Consider the following 20,079-nt stretch of genomic DNA (forward strand, 5'->3'; position numbering starts at 1 on the left):
CTACTGTCTATAAGCTATCATACCATGTGGGGTTTTTCTTGGGGACCACGTATCGGAACGCCTTTGAAGGGTCTACAAAGCATGCCCACCAGGTAAAAGTTGCCTTTTGCAGACAAGGATTGTATTGTTACTCCACGACATAATATGTTATCACAACTCTATTAAAAGGACATTCTACACAAAGTGTCACTTCATTCCTTTTATTTCATGGGAACGAGCCCCTACACACCTGAAGTTTGCTCTTTCATGCCAACAAAAGGCAACAACAAAAATGGCTCTCTAAAAAATGCTCTTTTTGGATTTGAACTCTCAAACTCTAGTATGGGGAGCATCCACCATAACCACTACTCTACCGTACAGACAGAGTCAAATTGTTAAGGGGTCCATCAAAATGCACGCATCACAGACAACATTTCAGAGGTTGGAGAACGGTGTGGGGGCTTGTACTTCTTGGACCTATCAACCGTTCCTCAATCTTCTTCTGATGACTACAATCAGAGATTATGAATCTTCAAAACCTACACTATAGGATGGATGTGTTTAGGAACGGGGGACGAAATTCCAAAGGGACCTGTTTCCAATTACCAGCAAATAGACCCTCGAAATGTTATTCCATGATCTTAATATTGTCACTTTTTCCCTTCATTTGCCTACTACTGTCTATAAGCTATCATACCATGTGGGTTTTTTCTTGGGGACCACGTATCGGAACGCCTTTGAAGGGTCTACAAAGCATGCCCCCCAGGTAAAAGTTGCCTTTTGCAGACAAGGATTGTATTGTTACTCCACGACATAATATGTTATCACAACTCTATTAAAAGGACATTCCACACAAGGCGTCACCTCATTCCTTCTATTTGATGGGAACTAGCCCCTACCGCCCTCCACACCTCAAGTTTGCTCTTTCATGCCAACAAAAGGCAACAACAAAAATGGCTCTCTAAAAAATGCTCTTTTTGGATTTTAACTCTCAAACTCTAGTATAGGGAGCATCCACCATAACCACTACTCTACCGTACAGACAGAGTCAAAATGTTAAGGGGTCCATCAAAATGCACGCATCACAGACAACATTTCAGAGGTTGGAGAACGGTGTGGGGGCTTGTACTTCTTGGACCTATCAACCGTTCCTCAATCTTCTTCTGATGACTACAATCAGAGATTATGAATCTTCAAAACCTACACTATAGGATGGATGTGTTTAGGAACGGGGGACGAAATTCCAAAGGGACCTGTTTCCAATTACCAGCAAATAGACCCTCGAAATGTTATTCCATGATCTTAATATTGTCACTTTTTCCCTTCATTTGCCTACTACTGTCTATAAGCTATCATACCATGTGGGTTTTTTCTTGGGGACCACGTATCGGAACGCCTTTGAAGGGTCTACAAAGCATGCCCCCCAGGTAAAAGTTGCCTTTTGCAGACAAGGATTGTATTGTTACTCCACGACATAATATGTTATCACAACTCTATTAAAAGGACATTCTACACAAAGTGTCACTTCATTCCTTTTATTTCATGGGAACGAGCCCCTACACACCTCAAGTTTGCTCTTTCATGCTAACAAAAGGCAACATCAAAAATGGCTCTCTGAAAAATTCTCTTTTTTGGATTTGAACTCTCAAACTCTAGTTTGGGGAGCATCCACCATAACCACTACTCTACCGTACAGACAGAGTCCAAATGTTAAGGGGTCCATCAAAATGCACGCATCAAAGACAACATTTCAGAGGTTGGAGAACGGTGTGGGGGCTTGTACTTCTTGGACCTATCAACCGTTCCTCAATCTTCTTCTGATGACTACAATCAGAGATTATGAATCTTCAAAACCTACACTATAGGGTGGATGTGTTTAGGAACGGGGGACGAAATTCCAAAGGGAGCTGTTTCCAATTACCAGCAAATAGACCCTCGAAATGTTATTCCATGATCTTAATATTGTCACTTTTTCCCTTCATTTGCCTACTACTGTCTATAAGCTATCATACCATGTGGGTTTTTTCTTGGGGACCACGTATCGGAACGCCTTTGAAGGGTCTACAAAGCATGCCCCCAGGTAAAAGTTGCCTTTTGCAGACAAGGATTGTATTGTTACTCCACGACATAATATGTTATCACAACTCTATTAAAAGGACATTCTACACAAAGTGTCACTTCATTCCTTTTATTTCATGGGAACGAGCCCCTACACACCTCAAGTTTACTCTTTCATGCCAACAAAAGGCAACATCAAAAATGGCTCTCTAAAAAATGCTCTTTTTGGATTTGAACTCTCAAACTCTAGTATAGGGAGCAGCCACCATAACCACTACTCTACCGTACAGACAGAGTGAAAGTGTTAAGTGGTCCATCAAAATGCACGCATCAAAGACAACATTTCAGAGGTTGGAGAACGGTGTGGGGGCTTGTACTTCTTGGACCTATCAACCGTTCCTCAATCTTCTTCTGATGACTACAATCAGAGATTATGAATCTTCAAAACCTACACTATAGGATGGATGTGTTTAGGAACGGGGGACGAATTTCCAAAGGGACCTGTTTCCAATTACCAGCAAATAGACCCTCGAAATGTAATTCCATGATCTTAATATTGTCACTTTTTCCCTTCATTTGCTTACTACTGTCTATAAGCTATCATACCATGTGGGTTTTTTCTTGGGGACCAGGTATCGGAACGCCTTTGAAGGGTCTACAAAGCATGCCCCCCAGGTAAAAGTTGCCTTTTGCAGACAAGGATTGTATTGTTACTCCACGACATAATATGTTATCACAACTCTATTAAAAGGACATTCCAAACAAGGCGTCACCTCATTCCTTCTATTTGATGGGAACTAGCCCCTACCGCCCTCCACACCTCAAGTTAGCTCTTTCATGCCAACAAAAGGCAACATCAAAAATGGCTCTCTAAAAAATACTCTTCTTGGATTTGAACTCTCAAACTCTAGTATGGGGAGCATCCACCATAACCACTACTCTACCGTACAGACAGAGTCAAAATGTTAAGGGGTCCATCAAAATGCACGCATCACAGACAACATTTCAGAGGTTGGAGAACGGTGTGGGGGCTTGTACTTCTTGGACCTATCAACCGTTCCTCAATCTTCTTCTGATGACTACAATCAGAGATTATGAATCTTCAAAACCTACACTATAGGATGGATGTGTTTAGGAACTGGGGACGAAATTCCAAAGGGACCTGTTTCCAATTACCAGCAAATAGACCCTCGAAATGTTATTCCATGATCTTAATATTGTCACTTTTTCCCTTCATTTGCCTACTACTGTCTATAAGCTATCATACCATGTGGGTTTTTTCTTGGGGACCACGTATCGGAACGCCTTTGAAGGGTCTACAAAGCATGCCCCCCAGGTAAAAGTTGCCTTTTGCAGACAAGGATTGTATTGTTACTCCACGACATAATATGTTATCACAACTCTATTAAAAGGACATTCCAAACAAGGCGTCACCTCATTCCTTCTATTTGATGGGAACTAGCCCCTACCGCCCTCCACACCTCAAGTTAGCTCTTTCATGCCAACAAAAGGCAACATCAAAAATGGCTCTCTAAAAAATACTCTTCTTGGATTTGAACTCTCAAACTCTAGTATGGGGAGCATCCACCATAACCACTACTCTACCGTACAGACAGAGTCAAAATGTTAAGGGGTCCATCAAAATGCACGCATCACAGACAACATTTCAGAGGTTGGAGAACGGTGTGGGGGCTTGTACTTCTTGGACCTATCAACCGTTCCTCAATCTTCTTCTGATGACTACAATCAGAGATTATGAATCTTCAAAACCTACACTATAGGATGGATGTGTTTAGGAACGGGGGACGAAATTCCAAAGGGACCTGTTTCCAATTACCAGCAAATAGACCCTCGAAATGTTATTCCATGATCTTAATATTGTCACTTTTTCCCTTCATTTGCCTACTACTGTCTATAAGCTATCATACCATGTGGGTTTTTTCTTGGGGACCACGTATCGGAACGCCTTTGAAGGGTCTACAAAGCATGCCCCCCAGGTAAAAGTTGCCTTTTGCAGACAAGGATTGTATTGTTACTCCACGACATAATATGTTATCACAACTCTATTAAAAGGACATTCTACACAAAGTGTCACTTCATTCCTTTTATTTCATGGGAACGAGCCCCTACACACCTCAAGTTTGCTCTTTCATGCTAACAAAAGGCAACATCAAAAATGGCTCTCTGAAAAATTCTCTTTTTTGGATTTGAACTCTCAAACTCTAGTTTGGGGAGCATCCACCATAACCACTACTCTACCGTACAGACAGAGTCCAAATGTTAAGGGGTCCATCAAAATGCACGCATCACAGACAACATTTCAGAGGTTGGAGAACGGTGTGGGGGCTTGTACTTCTTGGACCTATCAACCGTTCCTCAATCTTCTTCTGATGACTACAATCAGAGATTATGAATCTTCAAAACCTACACTATAGGGTGGATGTGTTTAGGAACGGGGGACGAAATTCCAAAGGGAGCTGTTTCCAATTACCAGCAAATAGACCCTCGAAATGTTATTCCATGATCTTAATATTGTCACTTTTTCCCTTCATTTGCCTACTACTGTCTATAAGCTATCATACCATGTGGGTTTTTTCTTGGGGACCACGTATCGGAACGCCTTTGAAGGGTCTACAAAGCATGCCCCCCAGGTAAAAGTTGCCTTTTGCAGACCATTTTGTTTGCCCTTTCTCTGACACCGCCTATTATATACAGTAGATCCTGGATGGCAGTAAGCTTCTAGTCAATGATGTACTCGGCCGTACGCAATCAAATTTTATTCATTAAGCCCTTTCAACATCAGCCGATGTCACAAAGTGCTGTACAGAAACCCAGCCTAAAACCCCCAACAGCAAGCAGTACAGATGCACGGTGGCTAGGAAAAACTCCCTAGAAAGGCAGGAACCTAGGAAGAAACCTAGAGAGGAACCAGGCTCTGAGCGGTATCCAGTCCTCTTCTGGCTGTGCCGGGTGGAGATTATAACAGAACATGGGCAAACGTTCATAGATGACCAGCAGGCTCAAATAATAATAATCACAGTGGTTCAAGAGGGTGCAACAGGTCAGCATCTCCGGAGTAAATGTCAGGTCTGGGACAAGGTAGCACGTCCGGTGAACAGGTCAGGGTTCCGTAGCTGCAGGCAGAACAGTTGAAACTGGAGCAGCAGCATGACCAGGTGGACTGGGGACAGCAAGGAGTGATCAGGCCAGGTAGTCCTGAGACGTGGTCCCAGGGCTCAGGTCCTCCAAGATAGAAGTGCGAAGGAGAGAGTGAATTAGAGGGAGCATACTTAAATTCACACGGGACACTGGATACGACAGGATAAATACTCCAGGTATATCTGACTGACCCTAACCCCCCTACACAAACTATTGCAACGTAAATAATGGGGGCTGAGACAGGAGTGGTCGGGAGACACTGTGGCCCCGTCCGACGATACACCCTCAGTAGCACCTTATGGTCGGATGCCGAGCAGTTGCCATACCAGGAGGTGATGCAACCTGTCAGGATGCTCTCGACGGTACAGCTGTAAATCCTTTTGAGGATCTGAGTATCCATTCCAAATATTTTGTCTCCTGAGTGGGAATATGTTTTGTCGCACCCGCTTCACAACTGTCTTGGTGTGCTTGGACCATGTTCGTTTGTTGGCGATGTGGACACCAAGGAACTTGAAGCTCTCAACCTGCTCCACTACAGCCCCATCGATGAGAATGGGGGCATGTTCGGTCATCCTTTTCCTGTAGACAACAATCATCTCCTTTATGTTGGTCACGTTGAAGGAGAGGTTGTTGTCTTCGCCCCACATGGTCAGGTCTCTGACCTACTCCCTATTGGCTGTCTCATCGTTGCCGGTGATCAGGCCTACCACTGTTGTCATCAGCAAACATAATGGTGTTGGAGTCGTGCCTGGCTGTGCAGAATTGAGTGAACAGAGTACAGGAGGGGACTGAGCACACACCCTTGAGGGGCCCCCGTGGTGAGGAAAAGCATGCCGGATGTGTTAACTATCCTTACCAGCTGGGGGCGGGCCGTCAGGAAGTCCAGAATCCAGTTCCAGAGGGAGGTGTTTAGTACCAGGGTCCTTTGCTTAGTGATCAGCTTTGTTGGCACTATGGTGTTGAACGCTGAGTTGTAGTCAATGAACAGCATTCTCACAGAGGGGATCCTTTTGTCCAGGTGAGAGGGTAGTGTGGAGCGCAATAGAGATTGCATCATCTGTGGATCTGTTGGGCCAGTATGCCAATTGGAGTGGGTCTAGGGTTTCCGGCATGATTGCTTGATGTCAGCCACTACCAGCCTTTCAAAGGACTTCATGGCTACCAATGTGAGTGCTACGGGGCGCTAATCATTTAGGCAGGTTACCTTTGCTTTCTTGGGCACAGGAACTATGGTGGTCTGTTTGAAAGATGTAGGTATTACAGACTCGGTCAGGGAGAGGTTGAAAATGTCAGTGAAGACACTTGCCTGGTAATCAGTCTGGGCCCGCGGCTGTGGGAATGTTTACCTGTTTAAAGGTCTTGCGCACATCGGCTATGGAGAGCGTGATCCCACATTCATCCAGAACAGCTGGTGCTCTCGTGCATGCTTCAGTGTTGCGTTGCTCGAAGCGAGCATAAAAGTCTTTTAGCTCATTTGGTAGGTTCTTGTCACCGGCCAGCTCCTGGCTGGGTTTCCCTTTGTAGTCAATAATATTTTCCAAGCCCTTTCACATCCAACAAGCATCATAGGCGGTGTAGTAGGATTCAATCTTAGTCCTGTATTGACACTTCAGGACAAGTCTCTGAATTTCCTTGAGTGGGCCAGCCAGAACTGTGACTTGAACCCAATCGAACATCTCTGGAGAGACCTGAAAATAGCAGTGCAGCAACGCTCTCCATCGAACTTGACAGAGCTTGAGAGGATCTACAGAGAAGAATGGGAGAAACTCCCCAAATACAAGTGTGGCAAGCTTGTAGCATCAGACCCAAGGCTGTAATCGCTGCCAAAGGTGTTTCAACAAAGTACTGAGTAAAGGGTCTGTATACCTATGTAAATTTTATCAAATTTTGATTTAATAAATTGGAATTCATTTCTAAATGTCACACCCTGATCTGTTTCACCTTTCTTGTGATGGTCTCCACCCCCTCTAGGTGTCGCTTATTATCCCTAGCCTCTGTGCCAGTTCATCTTGTATGCTTTTAAAGGCAACCAGCGTTTCCCTTACTCCTGCTTCTATTCTCTTTTGCTAGTCCTCACGTTTTCGTGACTCCATACCTGCCTGCTTAACCATTCTGCTTGCCCTGACCTCAAGCCTGCCTGCCACTCTGTACCTCTTGGACTCTGAACTGGTTGACATTTTGCCTTTCCACGACCACTCTTGCCTAGCCCTTTAGGATTGTTTAATAAATATCAAGACTCAAACCATCTGCCTCCCGTGTCTGCATCTGGGTCTCGCTTTGTGCTCTTATACTAAACCTGCTTTTGCTTTGACGTTGTTCGCTATTGTGTGTAGATTGATGAGAGAACCAATGTAATCAATTGTAGAAGGCTGTAACGTAATAAAATGTCAAACAAGTCAAGGGGTCTGAATACTTTCCAAATCACTGTAAATATTGATAAGTCACCTTGTACTGTTGGGTTATATTTTCTTAAACTTAATGTGATGCATAGCTTATGAGTAAATTAATGTTAAACATAACAGGTTTGTATTGTACTAACATGGATTGAGCTACATATGATAATGTGTGACTAACTGGAGGGTTACTGGAGTGTAGGCTGAGTAGACTCGTGACACACACACACACACACACACAATGCCTGGTTGTGGGGCCTCTCAAGGACAGGTGTATGTGAGGAACTGATAGAGGGGAAAATGGCTGTGTCATAAGAACAGGCACTGTCCTTGGGTGTCTGACTCTCAGGTACACACACGAAGATAAGCTAGAAGACAACTATGCTTGGCAACAAAGATGCGTCTACAGGCTGCACGCCAACGATAGGCTGGAGTAAGTCTAAACCACACCCAAGCCTCTACTATGACAGGCCCTCAGGGAGAGGGAACTAAGTCTGTCAAGAAGTATTTAAAGAAAAACTTGTGATGTCATTCCAGTTCTCTGTCTGCCCTGTGTGGTGTCACAGTGAGCCCGTATATACGAACATCATATTTACCATTCAAGTGTTTGCATTAATTAAAGTACAAAGAAATCAGAAGTTACTCTGTGCTGACTATTTTGTTCTGATACCAGATTCGAATTGACGCGAACCCAACAGTACCAAATATGTTTTAAACCATATAGTTAAATTCAGAAATTGTAGGTTGAGACTAATACAGTCAGGATAGTATAACTTATCCCATCATACCCAAGACATTTAGTACAGTCTTCCAATACATTAGATTAATCAAGAGTCAATATCTTAATACCATTATGATAATTAAGGCTTTTTAATGCCACTGATGGTAAACACAAAAATCCTTTTTCATCAATATAATGGTTAACGTTCTTTGTAGAAGTTGCAGAAAGGAAAATACCTACTGTAGCTATGTAGGCTTCCTGCTGGCTGCCAATTGTCACTCAAAAAAACATAAGAATAGGTTGTTTTTTAAATTACAAATTAAACTAGCATGTGCATTTCTCTAAGAACCTAGAGGTAAATTTCAGTCAGATAACTCAAAACGAAACAAAAAAAAACAAGTTCACTGAAATCCACTATCATTCGCTTATGCCAGCTTAACCATAACCCATCTATACAGTTCAGTATTGTAATATTATGGCATTATCGGGGTACTGTTACTTGAATTACATTTAACTATAAAAAAATTACCGTGGGGAAATCACGTGACCCTTGATCAAGATGGCTGCATGAACTAAGAGCTCCGCATAAGTAGTTTCCAATTCCTAATCTTACCTCCACTTCAAGTTAAAACTCCTTTAGCTTTTGTCAAAAAGTCATGGCGCCTACAAAGGCGATGTTACAAGTGACATTTTTATCCTGACTCGAGCATTGGCGGCGGAAAAAGACTCCAAGAAGCAGCTAGCTTTAGAAAAAGCTAGCGCAATTAGCCAGGAGCAAGAGGACCCGTTCCCCCACAAGGCCCAACCTCGCACTCTGTCGAAGACATCCTTTCTGAACTGAGATCCTAACGTACAGAACTCAACATTAAATTAGATGCCATTAACGCTCAGCTCAGTGCCATAGGGTGCAATGTGACAATCCTGGAAAATGCTTTGCCTGACATCAACAACAAGAACCATCAACGCGGGGCGCCTGGACGAGGCAGAGGGGCGAATCCTATCCATGGAAAACTTACTGACAGACGCCATGGAAACAATAGCATATGCTAAAAACAAAATAGAGCATCTGGAAGAGAAAACAGAGGACTTGGAAAACGGGGGCGAAGGAATAACAGGGCTCTATTAAACCAGGCTGAAAAAGAAGAGAAACATTGCAATGATCCGCTACCTACAAGACAAACTCCCAGAGTGGCTCCACCTGTCCACCGACAGGCCCATAGAACTCGAGAGAGAGCTCACCGAGCACTGAGGCCCCCACCAGCAGCCAGACAACCACCGTGCCCAATCACCATACGTTTCCTGAGATTCACCGACAAGGAACGAGTCCTACAGGCGGTGAAAATCAACACCATTACTGTGGGAAACGCCAAACTCACTTTACACCAGGACCTGTCAGCTGGAATACGCCGAGAGTTTGACGGGGTGAAGAAATACTCCATTGACCGAGGCATCTTTAGGGGATTCAAATACCCAAACGAGCTCAGGATTCTTCACCAAGGAGCCCTGCCACACTACAAAACTCTAGGAGGCAAAACGTTTTTTGAAAGACAATCCTGGTCAATGAGAAATGGACCAATGACTAAATGCGATTACTGTTATACTGGAGGGAAGACAACTTATGGCCGACACCCAAAGACCCACCCGCCCCGCTAAATGTCATTATAGCCGTCTAATCTATATTTATTTTCCTTTAGCTGAGAGGGATAGGCTCTATAGCCTGACCGAGGCCTACTAACGTTTCAGCCTACTTTTATTTCCCTTTTTTGGTGCTATTATTACTATGTCCCTTGGGGGAGGTATATGTAGGCTAGGCTATAGATTTTATTTTCTCCCTCTTTTAATGTGGTCTGGACGGGGGCTACGTTGTCATTTACTCAATGCGGGGCGGAGAGGAGAGGATGAGGCATTTCTTTGGTGTGTGGGGGAGACGTTGTGCGTTGCTAACTGTTCCCTTTTTTTGGGGAACAGAATTGAGACTGAGTGAGGGGAGTAATAGATCCAACGGGATATGTCGAGTTGTTTGGGAACTCAGCTGGGGTGTTCAGAGATTGTTATTTTATGTGAACGCAGCTGTAACTATTATCCACCTTTACCCAGAGATGACGCACTAAAGTTCGATGACGATGACTAGTACCTTAAATCTCTTGACATGGAACTGCCATGGTCTAGGTCATGCAATATAACGGAAAAAGATACTATTTGCTCTAAAAAAGGAAAAAAGCAGACATTGCGCTATTACAAGAGACACACCTCTGTGATGCCGAACATGCCAAACTCCGCAGAGCTTGGGTGGGACAGGTGTATTTCTCATCTTTCAAATCAAACAGTAGAGGTACAGCCATACTTATCCATAAGAATGTTCCACTCATAATTGACAAAAACATATCTGATCCGGAGGGGAGATTTATTTAGAAAACTGGGTCACTTTATTGGCAACCAATTACTATCTTAAACATATACGCCCCTAATACAGATACTCCTGCTTTCATGTCAAAAATGATAACCCTGTTCTATGAGCATTGTGCTTCCTTTGGAGGGCTGGCCGGAGATCTTAATTGTACCCTCAACCCAACCTTGGACAAATCATCTCAAGTCCCCACCACAAATCCTAGATCTGCAAAGATGTTGAAATCTCTTACTAAAGAGATGGGACTGATAGATATCTGGAGAGAGACTAATAGCTCATCTATGGACTATACATACTACTGTAATGTCCATAACACCTACTCCCGTATAGATTACATTTATATCATCCCAAAGAGTTTCATAAATTCAGCCACGTGTACAGTCGGACCCATAGCACTTTCAGATCACGCTTTTGTCCACCTCTGCAACAACATTCCAAGGTCAAAGAGCTGGAAATTCAACACCTCCATGTTATCAAACGAAGCGTTCCATACATTGGTAACTACATGGATAGACAACTACACACAAGACAACAAAGATTCTGCTGTTTCTCCGGCCACAATGTGGGACGCTGCCAAAGCCACACTAAGAGGTCATCTAATTGTATATGCTTCCTCTAAGAAAAAAGCAATGGAAGCACACAGGCTAGATCTTGAGAGGGAGCTGGAACGCTGTGAAAAAGTACATAAACAATCCCCAGACAGCACCTCCTGGAGTCAACTTAAAGCAGCCGAAGCTGAATTTGGACTATACTCGGGAGATACATTTTTTTCACTAAACAGAAATACCATGAGTATAGCAATAGGCTGAGTAGATTGCTTGCCAATTAAAAAAAAGAGCAGTCAGAGTGTACAATCATGCCTATCCGAACAGCAGAGGAGCAGGTCACATATGACCCAAAAAAGATAAATGTAACTTTCATGATTTTTACTGCAAACTATATACCTCTGAGAGAAAACATACGGAGGCAGAACTCCACTCCTTCCTAGAGGGAATCTCGCTACCTAAACTATCAGAGACCGACCGAGAAGATCTCATCTCCCCCTTCACTCCTGAGGAGATCTTGGAGGCAATTACCTCCATGCCACCTAATAAGTCCCCAGGCTCAGATTGATTCCCCAGAGAGTTCTACAAAGCTTTTTGGCCCCAGTTTAGCCCTATTTTCATGCCAATGCTGGATGATTTTTACAAAAACTGAGTTCTCCCAGACTCAATGCACACAGCTCGCATTACAGTGTTGCTCAAAAAAGACAAGGACCCTCTATCCTGCTCGTCCTTCCGGCCCATAAGCTTGTTGGATTTCGACTACAGAATAATTACCAAATTGCTCGCCAAAAGACTAAACACTCTTCTTCCCAAAATAATACAAGCGGACCAAACTGGATTTATTAGAGACAGATACTCTTCTGATAACATTCGCTGTCTTTTTAATATTATTGATCAAGTAAACGCACAGAAGACCCCTGTCCTGCTGGCTTCACTGGATGCTGAGAAGACGTTCGACAGGATGGAGTGGAGCTTTCTGTTCTCAGTCTTAGAAAAGTTCAATATGGGGCCAAACTTTAAATGGATGGTGACTACTAACGGACTGAACTCTGACAGATTCCCTTTGGGACGGGGCACAAGACAAGGATGCTCTCTGTCCCCCCTGCTCTATTTGTTGGGGGCGGAGCCTCTGGCAGAGTTGATAAGGAGCAATCCAAGTATTATGGGTGTTTCTGCAGGCGGCCTGCTGCACAAGATTTCACTTTACGTGGATGATATCTTGCTCTACATATCCAACCCTGAGAAATCTCTGCCTCCCATTTTATACACAATTGCTCAGTATGGCAAGTTTTCAGGTTATAAGATACATTTTAGCAAATCCACTGTCTGCCCTCTCAATCTTACACTCACCAGCTCTACGAAGACACTATGTCCATTTCAATGGAAGACAGGGGTTTCAATACCTTGGGATCTTCATAACACCAGGTCTGAATAGCCTTTAAGGAAAATTATCTTCCACTCCTAGATCGAATCAAGAACGATCTCCTTCCCAATTAGCCTAGTCGGAAGAATTAATGTCATCCGTATGAACATCCTCCGTAGACTGAAATATTTATTTCACATGCTCCCATGCTATTACCCAGTTTCCTTTTTCAAAACAACTAACCAAAGCTTCACCAAATTTATATGGGGCAATAAAAAAAACCTAGGATCAACTTCTCCACTCTATCGAAACCTGAATCTAAGGGTGGTCTTTCCCTTCCCTCCCTTCAATTGTACTATTGGTCTACCCAAATCGGTAACATGCTAACATGGATCACAAACAGACAAGAGTCAACGTGGATTCAGATAGAAGCCCAATCCTGTGGTTCATTGCCCCTAAGCTCAATTATATTCATTAATAACTTTAGTGAAGTGGGCAACATAGCCAAAACCTTTGTGATTTACAGCACCCTACTAGCGTGGAGGGATTAAGAAATACCTGGGCATTTCCTCCAAAATATGTTCTCACTCGCCTATAGTAGGCAACCCAGACTTGCCAAAAGCCCTGAGTGATGCCAACTTTAATCTTTGGCATACTCTAGGAATCAGGACCTTTTCAGACCTGTTTCATCAGAAAATCACTACACTGAAATCCTTTCAAGAGCTCTGCAGTGAATTCAATGTGCCAAGATCCCATTTAAATAAAAATGTACAAAAAAATTCCAATTAGACATGTCATTCACTCATTTACTTCCAAGAGGAGGTTTTGAGCTCAGCTGAATCCATTAAAGGAAAAATATCTTATATCTATAGACTCCTTTCTGAGAAAGGAGGCTCCTCCTTTACTCCTTTGAAAATAATCTGGGAAAAGGACCTCTATCAGTGATGAGTTATGGACGGAGGTTTGCGGGTATACTGCTCCTCTACTAATGTAAAAATGAAAGAATCTAATTACAAATTGTATTACATTCCAATGAGACTCCACAGAATGAAAACAGACATTTTTCCTAACCGTAGAAAATGTACCTCTGAAAATGGAACCTATATGCATTTCTTTTGGAGCTGTAGAGAGATTGCCAGATTTTGGTAATCTATACATACTGCTGCACACAAAATACTAGATGTACAGTTTGATATGATCCCGTGTATCTATCTTCTTAATGCCCAGCAGGACTTTGTTCTTGATCCTGACAAAGAAAATTAGCTCATGACTCTTACATACTTTGCTAAGAAATGCATTCTTCTATTGTGGGCCTCTAATACTTCTCCTACATTTAAAATGTGGATTGACCAGATTGTTGTCTTTCTCCCTCTTGAAAAGCTCACTTATGACCTCAGCAAGAGACAAGCCAAGTTTGATAGACTCTGGTCTCCACTACTCAACTATAGTTCATATTGGACAGAGTGAATGGGGTGATTAGGGAAATGAGCAGATACATGTTGTGTAAGGTGCTGTAAAAACTAAAAACTAAAGATTTGCTCGTCGTCTCAGCTTAGGCTGGAAATAGCTAATAAGAACCTTGATAGTGCTGCTGCAAGTCTTATATATATCATTTCTATTTGAATAATTCATCTTTATATATATATATATATATTTAAAAAATATTTGTCTTTTTTATTATTGTAAGTTTTTATAAATAATATATGTTTTAAGTCTGTCACATCTGTGAATGTGGAATGTGTTTTGTTGGTTGAAAAACAAAACATTTTAAATTGAAAAAAATAACCTACAAGTATATAAATGACAAAGTACTGAGTAAAAGTAGTTTTCAAATTCCAACATGCCTTTGATATTTTTTCAGTTTTTCTGTTACCTTAATGTTTTCACACATTACCTGTTCCTTTCAATTTAAGGGAGAAGTAGCAAATGTACTGTAGGAGGTAATTTAATTGGTTGCAACAAAAACATGTGTTTTTCTAAAAAGAATAGTCAACTCATTTCTATCAGCATGTTAAACGCACAACCAGAGGGAAACAAATTCGAGACCAGCTTTACTCCACACACAGACGCGTACAAAGCTCGCCCTCCACTTGGCAAATCTTACCATATTTATCAGGTATGAAGGTAAGACCCAGATGCAGACCACGTCAATGAAACAATAGTTTAATACTCACAGGGGCAAGCAATAGTAACTTTAGTTAACTCTACCTACATGTACATACTACCTCAACTAACTGGTGCCCCCGCACATTCACCCTGTACCGGCATCCCCTGTATATATTGTTATATTTTAATGTTGCCCTTTAATGACTTTTCTCTTACTCTTATCTGTATTTTTTGAAACTGCAGAGTTGGTTAGAGGCTCGTAAGTAAGCCTTTCACTGTAAGGTCTACACCTGTTTAATTCAGCATTTCACTGTAAGGTCTACACCTGTTGTATTCGGCGCTTGCGACTAATAAGATTTGATTTGACAGTACAAGGCAGGCAGGGGTCAGTAACCAGAGGTGTGGCAACGGTACCAGACCACAGGTAGGCTCAGGTTCTGGGTAGGCAGAGGTCAGAAACAGGAGACAAAGAGCTATGAGACATGGTTTTAACTCAGGACACATTAAAAGGTTGGATGTATACGAAGAGTACGGAGCAACAGAAGATGAACAGCAGAGGGCCTAATAATCTTGGAGATGGGAAATGGGCCAATAACCTGGGGGGGAAGAGTTTGCGAGATCCACCCGGAGTGGCAGATCCCGGGTGGACAGCCATACCTTCTGCCTAGCCGATACTGGGGACCTGTGGTCTGATAGCAATCCTCTTGTCTTCGATACCTTGAGGTGGTATTGAGGAGGGCCAATCGGGCTCTCCTTCAGGTTAGACGACAGCGGCGGACAAACATTTTGGCAGAAGGTATGCCAACCTCTTCCTCCTGCTCGGGGAAGAGCGGAGGCTGATACCCCGGGAACACTCGAACGGAGATAGGCCCATGGCAGAGCAGGGTAGGGTGTTGCGGGCATACTCGACTCACACCAGCTGCTAGCTCCAGGTGGTGGGGTTGGCGGAGACCAGGCAGTGCAGAGTAGTCTCTAGATCGTGGTTTGCTCGCTCCCACTTGCCAGTGGACTGGTGGTGGAACCCAGATTACAGGTTGGCCGACGATCCAATGAGGGCGTAGAATGCCTTCTAGACCCGGGATGAGAACTGAGGCCCCCGGTCGGAGACCAGGTCCACGGGCAGTCCATGGATCCGGAAGACGTGCTACACCATGGCCTGGGCCGTCTCCTTGGCCAAGGGTAGTTTGGGGAGAGGAATGAAGTGGGCTGCTTTGGATAACCAGTCGACCAGTCAGGATGGCAGTGTAGCCCTCAGACCGGGGGGGGGGACCCGTGACAAAATCCAGCGATATGTTGGACCAGGGATGGTGAGTGTGACAGGCTAGCCTGGAGGAATTGGCCCACTCCAGGACCGCGTAGCGGACAACCTCAGGCACGAACATCTGGTTATCTTGACCCCCCCAGGTTACGGCTACGACCGCTGTGCCTCCCGGACCTGTTCCCCTATACCCCAGCTGAGTGCCGTCGCCAGGCAAGAGGTAGGAAGGATTGTCTCAGGCTCCGGGGTGCTAGCCGTGGGGTTATAGCGGTGAAACAAAACATCTGGCTTGACGTTCTTGGACCCCGGCCAGTAGGAGGGGGAAAGTAGAACTGGGTAAACAGTGCCCATTTCAGTTGCCTGGAGTTGAGGTGATTGGCGGTGTGGAGATACTCCAGATTTTTGTTGTCTGTCCACACAATGAACGGATGCTCCGGCCCTTTAAGCCAGTGCCTCCATTGCCATCTTCACTGCTAGAAGCTCCCGATTCCCCACATCATTATTCCTCTGTGGCGTTGAGGCGGTGGGAGAAGGCAGCGCAAGGATGCAACTTCCAATCCAGGGCAGAACGTTGTGACAGAACACCACAAACTGACAGGAAGGGTCCGGATGAACCAAGATCAGAGCTGTGGTGAATCACTATTTCAGGTCCCGGAACGCCCGGTCAGCGGGCGTGGACCACGTGAACTGAACCTTGGTAGAGGTGAGGGCAGACAGGGGGAGGCAAGGATGCTGTTATCCCAGATAAAGCGGCGATAAAAGTTGGCTAACCCCAGGTGGTGTTCAGCTGCATCCTGGACGTAGGCGGAGGCCAATCCACCACCGCTTTCACTTTCTCGGGATACATCTGGACACTCCCAGCAGAGATCATGTAGCCCAGAAAGGGAATGTGGAGCGATGGAAATTGCTCCAGAAGGCGCTGGAGATCCTACTGGACATGAAGCATGTGTTCTTGAGGGGAGCGGGAGAAGACAAGGATGTTATCAAGGTAGACGAAGACAAACCGATTCAGCATGTCACGGATAACATCATTCACCAGAGTCTGGAACACGGCAGGGGAGTTGGTGATGCTAAAGTGCATTACCAGATATTCTTAGTGGGCGCTGGCCATGTTGAAGGCAGTCTTCCACTCGTCCCCCTCTCGTATCCCCACCAGGTGGTAGGCGTTTTGTAGATCCAGCTTGGAGAATACAGTTTCCACCTGGAAAGGCTCGAAGGGCGAGGAAATGAGTGGTGGCGGATATCGGTTCTTAACAGTAATGACATTGAGTCCCCTGTAGTCAATGCACGGGCACAGGGTCTGATCCATGAAGAACAAGCCTGCGTCGGTGGGAGGGGAAGAGGGATGGATAAATCCTGTAGCTAGAGAGTCCCCAATGTAGTTCTCCATAGCCTTCGTCTCTGGTCCCGACAACCAGTACAGACGTCCCCGGGGCGGCGTGGTGCTAGGGAGAAGGTCAATCCCGCAGTCATAGGGGCGGTGCGGCGGAAGGGAAGTGGACCGGGACTTGTTCAAAACCTCCCAGAGGTCCCGGTACTCTTCATCAATGACGGAGAGGTCCGTAACCACCTATGAGGACCCAGAAAGCCTTCCTGGGGCAGGTTGTGCTGAATTCAGACAATGGCCGTGGCAGAACGGACTCCAGCCCATGATAGCACCAGTAGACCAGTTGATGAGTGGATTGGGCCGTTTGGTCCAGGAGAATCCCAAAACCACGGGAATCTGGGGGGACTTAATGAGCAGGAACTGAATGGTCTCGCTGTGATTCCCTGACACCTATAGGTTGATGGGAGTGGTGTTATGGGTGACCCGACATATAGAGCGCACGTTCAACGCTCGAACATCAATGGGAATAAAGAGGGGCTGAGTAGGGATGTCAAAGCGATGAGAGTCAAGACCAGTGGGTAACTCCCCAGCAGCAAGCTTGTCCTTAACCTCCTCCGAGACGCCGTGCTGGAACATGTCAAACAGTGCTCCCGGGTTCCATGCACTCTCCACTGCCAACGTGCGGAAATCCACTGCATAGTCGGCCACCCTGCGGGCGCCATGCCGGAGATGAATTAACTTACAGGTAGCTTCTGTCCCGGAGAACGGGGCATCAAAAACCTTCCTCACCTCTCCCACGAACCCCTCCAGGCTCACGCATATGGCTGGCTGCTGTTCCCATACGGCGGTAGCCCAGGTGAGAGCCCTTCCAGACATAAACGTGATGAGGTAGGCTATTTTGGAGCGATCCGAGGGGAAGGAGGGCTGAAGCTCGAAAATGAGGGCACACTAGGCTAAAAACGCCTGACAGGTGCTCGGCTCTCCATTAAAGCGTTCTGGAGGAGGTAACCCGGGGTTCCCGGGAAGGTAGAGTGGCCGGTGGGACGGCGCTGCTAACCGGCGAGTGACTGAGGAGCGGTGGGGTTACCCCCGTGACAGGCTGCCCTCCAGAGAACCAGCGGAATTGCTCTAGCAGCATGTCCAACAGCCGGGTATGGCTGGTCAGTAACCAGAGGTGGGGCAACGGTACCAGATGGCAGATTCAGGGTAGGGGTAGGCAGAGGTCAGAAATCAAACGGGAAGCAAAGGTCCAGGTTGACAGGCAGGCTCAGGCAGAGTGGTCAGGTTGGCAGGCTCAGGGACAGGCAGGCAGGGTGGGCAGGCTCAGGGGCAGGCAGGCAGAGTGGTCAGGTGGGCAGGCTCAGGGACAGGCAGGCAGAGTGGGCAGGCTCAGGGGCAGACAGGCAGAGTGGTCAGGTGGGCAGGCTCAGGGGCAGCCAGGCAGAGTGGGCAGGTAGGCAGGCTCAGGGGCAGGCAGGCAGAGTGTTCAGGTGGGCAGGCTCAGGGGCAGGCAGGCAGAGTGGGCAAGCGGGCAGTCCTAGGGGCAGGCAGGCAGAGTGGGCAGGCTCAAAGGCAGGCAGAGTGTTCAGGTGGGCAGAGTCAAAACCAGGAGGGTGAGAAAAAGAGACACTTCAAAAAGCAGGAGCTGAGTCACAAAACGCTGCTTAACCTGACAAACAAGACAAACTGGCACAGAGGCTAGGGATAATAAGCGATACCTGGAGGGGGTGGAGACCATCACAAGAAAGGTGAAACAGATCAGGGTGTGACATTTAGAAATGAATTCCAATTTATTAAATCAAAATTTGATAAAATTTACATAGGTATACAGACCCTTTACTCAGTACTTTGTTGAAACACCTTTGGCAGCGATTACAGCCTTGGGTCTGATGCTACAAGCTTGCCACACTTGTATTTGGGGAGTTTCTCCCATTCTTCTCTGTAGATCCTCTCAAGCTCTGTCAAGTTCGATGGAGAGCGTTGCTGCACTGCTATTTTCAGGTCTCTCCAGAGATGTTCGATTGGGTTCAAGTCACAGTTCTGGCTGGCCCACTCAAGGAAATTCAGAGACTTGTCCTGAAGTGTCAATACAGGACTAAGATTGAATCCTACTACACCGCCTATGATGCTTGTTGGATGTGAAAGGGCTTGGAAAATATTATTGACTACAAAGGGAAACCCAGCCAGGAGCTGGCCGGTGACAAGAACCTACCAAATGAGCTAAAAGACTTTTATGCTCGCTTCGAGCAACGCAACACTGAAGCATGCACGAGAGCACCAGCTGTTCTGGATGAATGTGGGATCACGCTCTCCATAGCCGATGTGCGCAAGACCTTTAAACAGGTAAACATTCCCACAGCCGCGGGCCCAGACTGATTACCAGGCAAGTGTCTTCACTGACATTTTCAACCTCTCCCTGACCGAGTCTGTAATACCTACATCTTTCAAACAGACCACCATAGTTCCTGTGCCCAAGAAAGCAAAGGTAACCTGCCTAAATGATTAGCGCCCCGTAGCACTCACATTGGTAGCCATGAAGTCCTTTGAAAGGCTGGTAGTGGCTGACATCAAGCAATCATGCCGGAAACCCTAGACCCACTCCAATTGGCATACTGGCCCAACAGATCCACAGATGATGCAATCTCTATTGCGCTCCACACTACCCTCTCACCTGGACAAAAGGATCCCCTCTGTGAGAATGCTGTTCATTGACTACAACTCAGCGTTCAACACCATAGTGCCAACAAAGCTGATCACTAAGCA

Source organism: Salmo trutta, chromosome 38 (assembly GCF_901001165.1).
Source record: "Salmo trutta chromosome 38, fSalTru1.1, whole genome shotgun sequence".
Lineage (NCBI taxonomy): Eukaryota > Metazoa > Chordata > Actinopteri > Salmoniformes > Salmonidae > Salmo > Salmo trutta.